This window comes from Tachysurus fulvidraco, chromosome 8 (assembly GCF_022655615.1).
Source record: "Tachysurus fulvidraco isolate hzauxx_2018 chromosome 8, HZAU_PFXX_2.0, whole genome shotgun sequence".
Classification (NCBI taxonomy): Eukaryota; Metazoa; Chordata; class Actinopteri; order Siluriformes; family Bagridae; genus Tachysurus; species Tachysurus fulvidraco.
Window position 1 is genome coordinate 21079419 of NC_062525.1, and position 11264 is coordinate 21090682.

Below are 11264 nucleotides of genomic sequence, written 5' to 3' on the forward strand. Positions count from 1 at the left end.
GTATCATATTATATATACCAATAACATAATTAAATCTGTTTTCTGCATAATTTTTCTGGTAAAGTTACATTTTAAATTTCTCAGTAACGTATCAAGCTGCTTTATTATTTTAAATAAATAAAATTAGGGCTGATGAGGTAATGTCTATATACTGTACAGCCACTAAAACATAACAGAAATTAACTTGTTTCACAACATAAAATGCAACTCTAAAAGTATATGCAATGATTTGTAAATAAGAAAAGATAATCTGCTCCAAAATTAAAGTCAGAATTAAATTAGCAGAGATTAACAGAGACAAAGAAAATTTAATGTAAAAAAAATATTTAAAAAAAATGCAACAGCGAGTATTATGGTGGGTTTTTAGAATGGTGTTAGGAATTTGCTGCTGGTGAGAAAAGTTCATAAATAGTTAATAAGTACTAATTAATGTAATATAATTATCTACAAAATTGCCAGAAATAGTGCTAACATTCTAATGTAAACGGTATACTATACTTTTACTCTATATAGGTAATAATATTACTTTTGACAATACCATAGAACACTACAAACTCACTATGGAGAACATTGTTTATTGAATGGCTGTTATCAAAAGAGAAAAAAATTTCAAGAAGATAACCAACTAAGTATTTAAGCTTTATTTTCAGCAGTGTTGTGTACAATAAAATTTAGGAGAATACACCTCTTCTAAGAACACCGCTAATACTCATGGCAGAAATAGGCAACCTTTGTCTGCTTTGTCTTGGCCCTCAGGGTCATTATAGAACCAGTTTGACTACAGACTTTTTATATTTGCTTATTAAAATAATTATGTATATTGTAGCCATTCCATCAAAGTTAATGCAGTGATATGGAAGCTTTTATATAGCTTTTATTTTTTTAATATTACATTTCTAAAACAGTACTAGATTCCTGAAAGCAGAAATTGGATTAATGAATGGATTATAACTCAAATTATGGCAACTCTTGACAGTTTTCTTTTTTAATTAACTGAGATCTATTGAGTGAAAGATCAATGCATTTGCTGACTTAATTATATACTGGCTATGTATCCATTTATATAAATTATGTAATCTTTATGCTACCCTTATTTCTGGTCCATTTAGCATAAGTGCAGTTAATTGTGAGAAAAGTATTAGATTTCACTATGGGAACATTTCTGAAAAAAAAAATGTCGGACACATGAGGAAAGGGTGTGCTGAGGCGGGAAAGAATTAGACAATTGCAACTCGTGAACGCAAAATAAAAACACATAGGACAAGACAACTGCCAGAACCCCTCCATGTTCCGACAGGGAAAAAATCCGGGCGTGATCCTGACATAAAGCTACATTCTAATCCAGTGCATGAGAATACATGATGTAAATATTGAGATGTAAATTTGAATAAACTTTTAACTTCTATAAAAGCTATTTAGTAAAACCAAAACTATGCCACAGGTTTCTGATAAGAAACAGATCAAGTTGGACTAGTTTGACCACTGCATGTTTAACTTGTCATGTTGACTTTTTTTAAAATAATTTTTGGAACAAAGGAAACAAAGAAAACCAGTAAGAATCATCATATGTAATGTGATCCACCGACATTCAACCACACTATTGGCATGCACAGTACAGTATGTAGTGATTTTAACAATGGACATTGTCAGAAAGCAGCTTTACATAAATCTGGATGTATTATTAAAATACAAAACTTTAAATGTATCCCTAATGAGCAAGCCAGAGAAATCTTCTTCTGCTAGAGTCAAAAAGTGCTAATTGTGCTAATAGGAACTTGAGTATAAGTGTCATTAGTATTTTAAGTTTTTCACATCAAACATAAGTTTTACCACCTGGTCAATGGTGGTGACCTGAAGTATTTTTAGGCTATGCAAAAAAAAAAGACATCCACATTCATTTTTAAACAAGATCCTAGAAAATCTAGCACAGCAGTTATGCCCATACATCCATAGGAATAACATTCATGACATTTATCAATCAGCCCTGTTATCAGCCCTGTTACTAGTTAAAGTGGTAAATTACCACTCACTTGCCACTGATCAGGGTTGTGCTTCCTTGCTGGTGTTGTTTGAAATTAGTGCAGCTTTCGACACCATACATCATACTATTCCAATTGATAACTAGAAAAAGCTGTTAGTGTTAAGGGAAAAGCCCTCTGGCTTAGTTTTTATGTAAATGGTTACTTTTCCATACATACAAAGTTTATGTTCAGATAATAATAACTAAGATAGCCTTCTATTATCTCAGAAAGATTGCTAAGATAAGAACTATACTAACTATACATGATGGAGTAGAGATTTAAGCACTTATGTGCGTCACTCTGGATAAGGGTGTCTGCCAAATGCTGTAAATGTAAATGTAAATGTAAGTAGTAGTTCATGCTTTTGTTCGTTCGGAATGCGGCAGCTAGAGTCCTAAATAGAACCAGAGGATTTGAAAAATCACTTTTATTTTGTCCACATTGCATTGGCTCCCAGTTAGATTTTGCATTGATTGTAAAATGCTTACATTAGATGTATGTTACATTTACATTAGATTTTATTTATGGTATTTGGCAGACAACCTTATCCAGAGTGACTTACATGTTTTTATTTCAGCATCAGTGTTAACGAAACAGCCATCTCATGGCTCAGGTCTTATTTGATTGCTATAAGTGTGTTTAGTTAAATGTTGACTTCTCTAGGCATACAAAGGTTATGTTCAATGTTCCACAGGGTATTTTTTAAGGCCCACTGCTTTTCTACTTATATATGCTATCCCCTAGTACAATTATTCATAAACATCATATTAGCTTCCACTGTTAAACTGATGACAAATATTGTACCAGTTAAATAGGATAGAATGAAGTGTACAGGACATTAGACAGTGGATGCTTACTAACTTCCTCCAAAGTGCTTGTACTAGGACCACATACAGTCAGAAGTAAGCTTTCTGATTACAGAGAAACTCTGTATGGTCTTTTTGTTCCATTATGTGCAAATAAAACAACCTTGGTGTGATTATGATAGTATTACCTCTAGACTTTAATTTAAAGCTTAGGTAGATAATAAGATCAAGGACAGCCTTCTATCATTCTTTTGTATATTTATTTTCACATACGATTCTCTATGTATGACTCACTATTGACTCATTGTTTTGCTTTGTATTTTTGTTTGTCTGTGTGTGTGCACGTGTGTGTGAATATGTGTGCGTGGGTGTGTGTGTTTTCTTTCATATTCATTTCTGATGAGGGTTTATTAACAAGACAAGAAACATGTATTAATCTCATAATTAACATGACATCTGTAATGAATGTAATGAACCTTTAAGATTTACATAACAATTAGCTATTGATATTGAATTCTTGCACATGAATTTTTTCTTCTTTTTATTCTGTCATTCTGTGCTTTGGTATCTGTTTTTGGTGTGTGTGTGTATATATATATAGGGAGTATCCTTAAAAATGTTGTAGCACGGCATACACTGCGTATATTTACATGGTGTGTGTGTGCAATTCAAAAGGACAATGTTTGCCTTTTACTACTAATCCACCTTTAGAAATTTGTGGCAAGATGTCATTCATAATATTTTTATATAGAAAATGTAGCCCATTTCTTTCCACTTTCTACACTACAACCTGACATTTTTGTGTGGACCTATTTTGATTACCTACTAAGCCTTGACAGGGTAAGCTGACAACGGTGGTATATAGGTGGGGAAATCAAGAAGTGGTGAGGTTTACTGGGGGTTATTGGTTCTGGAAAAAGTTCCTCTTGGTAGGTCTTCGTAATATTATTTAAAGCTCCTTTTGTGTTTGGGTTTCTTGCCCTCAGAATGTGTATGAGGGTCTTTAGCTTTATTAATCAATTTCCTTAACCGCCCTTTACACTGTAGCAACCAGAGTCTTTCTTATAACCTCAGTGGCTGGCATGAATTTAACTTATCATTTTAGCCCTAACTTGAGAGCATTCTCACAGGAATGGGGATACTTGCATGTACAGTATAAATTGATATAAGGCAGATAGTAAAGTCAGGAACAAGCACTTATGCACCTCCATACCATTGATTGGACTCAGGGTGTTTAAACTCAGGTTTAAAGGCACAGGGTGGACTGAAAATTATGAGAGAGTAACACCTTTCTTAGACCACCTGGCAGTGTAGAAGCTACTGCCAGGTGTGTCATAGTGGGTTCTGGATACTGTGTGAAAAGCCTAGAAAATTCAGATCACCTTCTGTCCTTCTTTCAAGGTGTGCTGAACCCCATCCTTATATTCCAAGACTTCCCAAGATAGTATTACATTGGCAAAATGTTGAAAAATTTAAATAGGGCTTTTGCTGTGCCACACATGAATTTAGTGTGCTTAATTTTTTCAATTTTCTTTTTCAAGATTATTTGTATAGCTCTTTTTACAATTGACATTGTCTCAATGCAGCTTTACAGAACATGGTAATGGTTTCCAGTACTTAGTAAACTAGTTTTGTCTGGCTATTTGGTAAAATGTCACAGGTTCCTGACACAGCTAATTAAAATCACAGCAAGTTAAATTAATTTGACAACTGCACATGTAAGATTTATCATGTGGCTTTAATAGCCATATTGTACTTCTTACTCTTCTACTTATTTTTATTAACTTGGCTTGAAAGGGTCAACACACCTGTTCTGGTGACAGTGGAGGAAGGTAGACTTAGAGATTACTCACCATACACGTTGCAACTTTTCCAAGTTGCAAGATGAATTTTCAGATCTATAGTGTATAGCTGGGACTATTCTAATAATTGTCTATGTAGTTATTTTTTGTAATCATGTAATCTTTATGCCACCCTAATTTCTGGTTTATTTTGTACAACTGCAGTTAATTCTGAGAACAGTATTACATTTCACTATAGGGCCATTTCAAAGGTACATTCATTCTAAGCCAGTGCATGAGAATGTATGATGTACTATTGAGACGAAACTTTTAATATATATATATATATATATATATATATATATATATATATATATATATATATATATATATATATAGATAGATAGAGTAGATAGAGAGAGAGAGAGAGAGAGAGAGAGAGAGAGAGAGAGAGAGAGAGAGAGAATTTAGCCATATAATATAAGTATCATAGCTAAATAATAGCTATTTAATTAATCCAAACTATGCTACAGATTCCTGACAAGAAACAGAGCAAGTTGGACTAGTATGACCAATGCATATTCATATTTAACTTATCATGTTGGCTTAATATTTTGACTATTGTTTATCTTATTCTTCTACTGCTTTTCATTATGCTGGCTTAATACTGTATAGAATCTTTTTTGAAAATAAGAAAACAAAAAAAACTAGTAAGAATCATATTGAGTAACCTCCCGGTTTAACCCATCTACAGTCAACATTCAACCACGCTTAGGTAGTGATTTTAAAAATAGACATAGTCAGAAAGCAGCTTTACAATATGTACCCTGTATGTATGTATGTATGTATGTATGTATGAATGTATATATGTATGTATTATGTGGTGCAAGCCCACAAATTAGGTCAAATAAATCAAGGAGCCCAGGGTTCAAATAAAAACAGCAAGTTGCTTTGATTCTCTGCAGAGCATACCAACATTGTGTTCTCAATTGTTCAGTCAATTTCCTTTGTTGTTATAGTTCATCGATCTTACCGAATCTTTCTCTAAATGCCACAGTGATTCCTGCTCCCTTGTGCAGGTCTGTTCTCACTCAATGGGCTACAGAGTAATACTGCAGAGATGAGAACAGATCCCCTTCTATATAATTTAGCCATCGTTCTTGTGATATGCTTGAACAAACATGCCTCCTAAGAGACTGTTTCAGTCTTGCAATGTTCTGATTGTCCAAATAACGTGCACAACTTAGATCTTTCCCCATACACTACTTTCTTTCCTCTGGGTTTCAGGAAGTTCAGAATGTCTCTTGGATGGTATATATATAGATAAGCGCTAGGATTTAAGTGAGCCCTTACCCTTCACGTTGTTTGTTAGTGCTCAGAGTACAGGCAATGCCATCACGCAATTGTTCCACCTCACCCAGGGTTTAGGAACACTACAAATCTAGGCTAGTTAGTGAGTGCAGGTAGCCCTGCACCTCAGTTACAGTAGTTGTCCCTCTCAGGCTCTGGAAATTTTTAGAATTTTAGAATCAGGTGTTACACAACACCTGATCGTCTCCTGCTTAGGTTAATCTTACCCTTACCAAGGTCTGCCTAGAGTTGTTTATGAGTCAACTCGTCTGCAGCTCATTTTGACCCTGTAAAATTTTATATAAACAATTATACACGTATACTAGTAATAACAATTTCTAGTCAAAACCAAATTCTAGTCCTGCACATAGAAGGTCAGCCCTTCATGAACAGCTTCTTAGTAAAAATTTTCATCACACCCCTTACTCTAGTTCTCACAGGCATCAGCAAAATATGGAATGCTTTGACCCAGTGTTTCTTCACAACATTTGGCCAATTTGATATTTAGAGTGACATTTTGGAAAGCTGCACTGAAACTTTTGCTGCTGTTTTTGCCGCAGTGTCCACATTGGCATTCCATGTGAGACTAGGTCTTTATGGTTAGTGTGTGCTTGACATATAGAAACAGCAATAGCTTCTGAAACCTTTAAAATGGTATAGCATTGAGGATCAGCTCTTAGGCCATGGTGCATGATGGGTTTGCCAGAAGAGGGTAAAAACCCATTCTGTGGGATAGTGTGACAAAACCATTGACCACTCCAAATGCATATCTACTGTCTGTATAAATGTCCACTGATTAATTCTATGAGCTCTGCTGTTTGTCTGCTCATATTGATGTCATATCCAGATGGTCACATACACATTTTGCAATTTTAAAAGGTCATCTTAATTTTTTTTACTAAAGTAATTATTATTATTATTATTAACCGAATGGTGCGAAGCCCTATTGTTTTTGCTCGAGTTTATTATTAGGGTCCAAGCAATTAGGGCCCGAGCAATTAGGGCCCAAGCACCGAATGGTGCGAAGCCCTATTGTTTTTGCTCTGATTTATTATTATTATTATTATTATTATTATTATTATTATTATTATTATTATTATTATTATTATTATTATTATTAATTATTTTATTTTTTTATTTTTTTGCACACATTGGCCAATTGGGGTCCCTTAACATGCTCGAAAACTCTTGAATGAAATTTGGCACACGTCTGAGTCATGCGACACTAGGCTCGGGCAAAGGCTGGAATACGGGCGTGGCAGGGGGGCTCTGTAGCGCCCCCTGTAATGCAAAAACAAACATTTGTGCACAGATCGGGCAATTATGTACGCACATGTACAAGAGTTGGTACGCATATAGATCTCATCGACCGGAACAACTTTTGCGCTCTAAACTATGAGCTCCGCCCAACAAGAAGTCGGCCATTTTGGATTGTTTTATAAGTGCGTGCATGCGGTGAACTTTTAAATACTCCTCCAGTAACAACATAAAATAGTCCATTATTATTATTGTTGGTATTATTATTATTATTATTATTATTATTATTATTAACAATAAAAATAATAATAATAATAATAATAATAATAATAATAATAATAATAAATATAGCTGCAAGCAGCGATGGCGGGCCCTCGCACGTTTTTTTACCGCTATATGGTACCTCCCAAATAACAATGCACGATGGGCAAGTGCATGAAGTGGGTAAATATCAGTGGACTATTTTATGTTGTTACTGACCCATTTGGGGACTGTAGGTAAATGAAACCCCACATTTTAGACAAACGGGGGCGCTAGTGAGCCTCTTAAGACACACTTTTGTCTGACCTTTTTGTCCACACTTAACAGCTGACAAATGTGATGTATGTGTCAAATTTCAAGTTAATCTAAGCACGCCAAAAGCCTTATATATGCCTGAAATAAAAGTAAACTTTGACACAATGCCATGGCAACGGTGTTTGAGATATCAAAAATCTGTTCGCAATTTCGCATCTCTAATATCTCTGTGTCATGTTGGCCAAGTCTGGTGTCAATCGCATGAATCCTCGCATGAGCATTTAAAAGTTCATTGCATGCAACTGTGAAAAAATCCACCTTTGTGACTGACACACTTCCTGGGGCCTGTTGGTGGCGCTATACCCGGGACTCACAATAAGCACATCGATGCGATCAGAATCCTTGGCTGAACATACACACCGCATGTCATCCCAATAAGACATTTTTTGCTTTAGATATTAGACATTTCCTGTTTTTCTGAATTCGCCATAATTTTGTTGCCTCGCCTTGGCAGCACCGTTCGAGATATCTATAACCCTTTCGGAATTTAGCAAGTGCAATATCTCGGCATCATGTTCACCAAGTTTGATGTCAATCGCATGAATTCCCTAGGAGGACTACTTAAAAGTTCACCGCATGCAATTATGAAATAATCCAAAATGGCCGACTTCCTGTTGGGCGGAGCTCATTGTTTAGAGCGCGAAAGTTGTTCGGGTCAATGAGATCTATATGCGTACCAACTCTCGTACATGTGCATACATAATTGCCCGATCTGTGCACAAATGTTTGTTTTTGCATTACAGGGGCGCTACAGAGCCCCCCTGCCACGCCCGTATTCCAGCCTTTGCCCAAGCCTAGCGTCGCCCGACTCAGAGGTGTGTGCCAAATTTCAAGAGTTTTCGAGCATGTTAAGGGACCCCAATTGGCCAATGTGTGCAAATAAATAAATAAATAAATAAATAAATAAATAAATAAATAAATCAATCCGAGCAAAAGCAATAGGGCTTCGCACCTTCGGTGCTCTAGCCCTATTAATCATAATAATAAATTTTAAACTTTTAAATGTATTCCTAACGAGCAAGCCAGAGCAGTCATCTTCTACTATAGTTTTATAGGAACTTCAGTATGAGCGGCATTAGAATTTAATCTTCAGGTTTTTTACATCAAACTTAAGGTTTATTAAGGGTTATTCAATTAGTTTGTCATTGGTCCATTTCATGAAAAGGATCCCAAATGAAGGGCTGGACAGATATGGCTTGCAATATGAGTGATGACACAACAAAAACTATGTTGTATTTTTGCAGTATATGACACCCAAGTAAGCTTTTTTCCTACATTTAAACATGCTTATGTTGTATTTTGAAACTACATAACATCAGTACAAAGTAACATGCCCAAATAGACTTTTTCTAAATTAAATGTGTAAATCAGCAAGCCATATCACATTCCTTTAGAATTTAAATCATTTAACTGAAACTTAAGTCACTTCATGTCACCATAACTGTATGGTCCATTGTCTGTCTAAACTAAATTTATTCTAGAGATGTCTTTTTCACACTAGGCTACTTGAAGGGCTGGAACAAATCATCTTTCAGGTCTTGAGGGACATCTACAGTCCTCTGTGTTGTACAATATACTAGAAAATGGACAATGAGACAGAATGTTAGCTAAGGGTCTCAAGACAGCTGTTAAAAATTTATTATTTTGTTAATCACTTATTTTATGAAAAACAATGTTTTTTTTTTTTTTTTTTAATGAAAACTTGTCCATAAAGGTTACATACTTGCAGAAAAAATAGAGGAAAACCTTCTGAATGGATCTGGTCTTGTCACAGAAATGCTGGCATTTGTACTTAGACTTGTCTCTGTCTGAAAACAATACAGTAGCTCAGAACCTACAAGATTGATTGAGTAAACTACAAGGCTTTGCAATGTGAGTCCATGTGGTTCTTAAAGTGTCTAACACAAAGTTGTCTATCTGGGCTTGGGATCACCATTGAGCATAAACCCCTCTGTGGCTGAGTTGGTTACCTGCCCAGAAATAAAAGCCAAGCTATGGCAGTGAAAGTGTGGGATCCTGCCAGAGGGCCACTATGGATAGTACATTAGGTAAAGGGAATAAATTAAATGGTTCAAAACTTGGGTGAGGTCACCCTCTGGTGTCCTGGAGGGGAATTTTTTTAGCTGGATGTTACAGTCAGTTACAGAGTCAACAATTAAAGAATTAAAAAATAGTTTTACCACATAGTTAACCTCACATTTAAGGTTTCCATAACCATTAGGTATTAATATTTCATTTTCTTTTATCTGTTTTTTTTTGTGCTTTGGTATCTATTTAAAGAGGGATTCATTCTTTTGCTTCTGAATACTTGCAGTTTTTTTGTGTTATTACTGCCACACACACACACACACACACACACACACACACACACACACACACACACACACACACACACACACACACACACACACACATACATACATACATATGCAAATTCACAGAGAAAAACAGCAACAGAAGCCAAGAAAGATAGGAAAAGGCATCGGTGCAGCACCTCAGCCAGCGGCACTGAATGCTATCTCTTAGGACCTCAGCACCACAGTCATCTCCGCTGGGGACCTGAGCAAGGCGGACAGAAAAAACACCTGCCAAAAAGCATGGGACAATCAAGGAGGAGAGTGCAGCAGAAAGCTAGGCTCAGTGGCTAAAGGGAGGTAAGAATGTGAACTAAAGGACTGTCTCTCTCTGTTATTTTTTTTTACAGAAACCTCTCGCTGAAGGAAAAACACAGATTGCCGGCTGAGCTTACACCACAATCACTTCGCTGCTGCTCTCCACCCTCATGGTGTCCCAGCACAAGGTGACCCAGTAGCTGGCAAGAAGTGTCAAGAGAGCCACAGAAATACTGGAGCTCCCGACAATCCCACTCCCCGATCCCAGCCACAATGCTCAATACAGACTCACTAAGCTCAGTGCAGAAGATGTGCCAAAGGTTCTTGAACACATTTGATCACACTGTAAAAAATTTGAAGTGGGATTTAGCTTGGAAAGTTTCTTGGAAACTCAGAAAAGGCTACTAAATTTACAAACATTTGCCAAGCAAAAGCTAAAACATAAGTATTAGTAGCTTTAAATAGACATATTTAAGTTAAGTTTACTTGGGAATTCCCAATATTGACTCTTTGTTTGTAAATATTACTTAAGTAATGCTTATAAATATATTATGATTTATTGCATTTTTTTTCCACAAGAGGCCTAGTTATCTTTTTTAGTTATCCTGAGTAACCTTTACTTTTAAATATTCATTAAACATTACCTATCATAATTTGTGACGTATTATAATCGATGTCTTCAATAAAAAAGACATACATTTTCCTTGAGTACTTTTATTTCCTTTAGTACTTTTATTAAACTCCTGAAAAACAATTAAACATAAGAAATTATAAAACAAATGGTCCATGTGAAACAGTACAGTACAAACTTTGCTCATATTTATCTTAAGAATTCTATTGAGGATATTCTGCAAAACAATG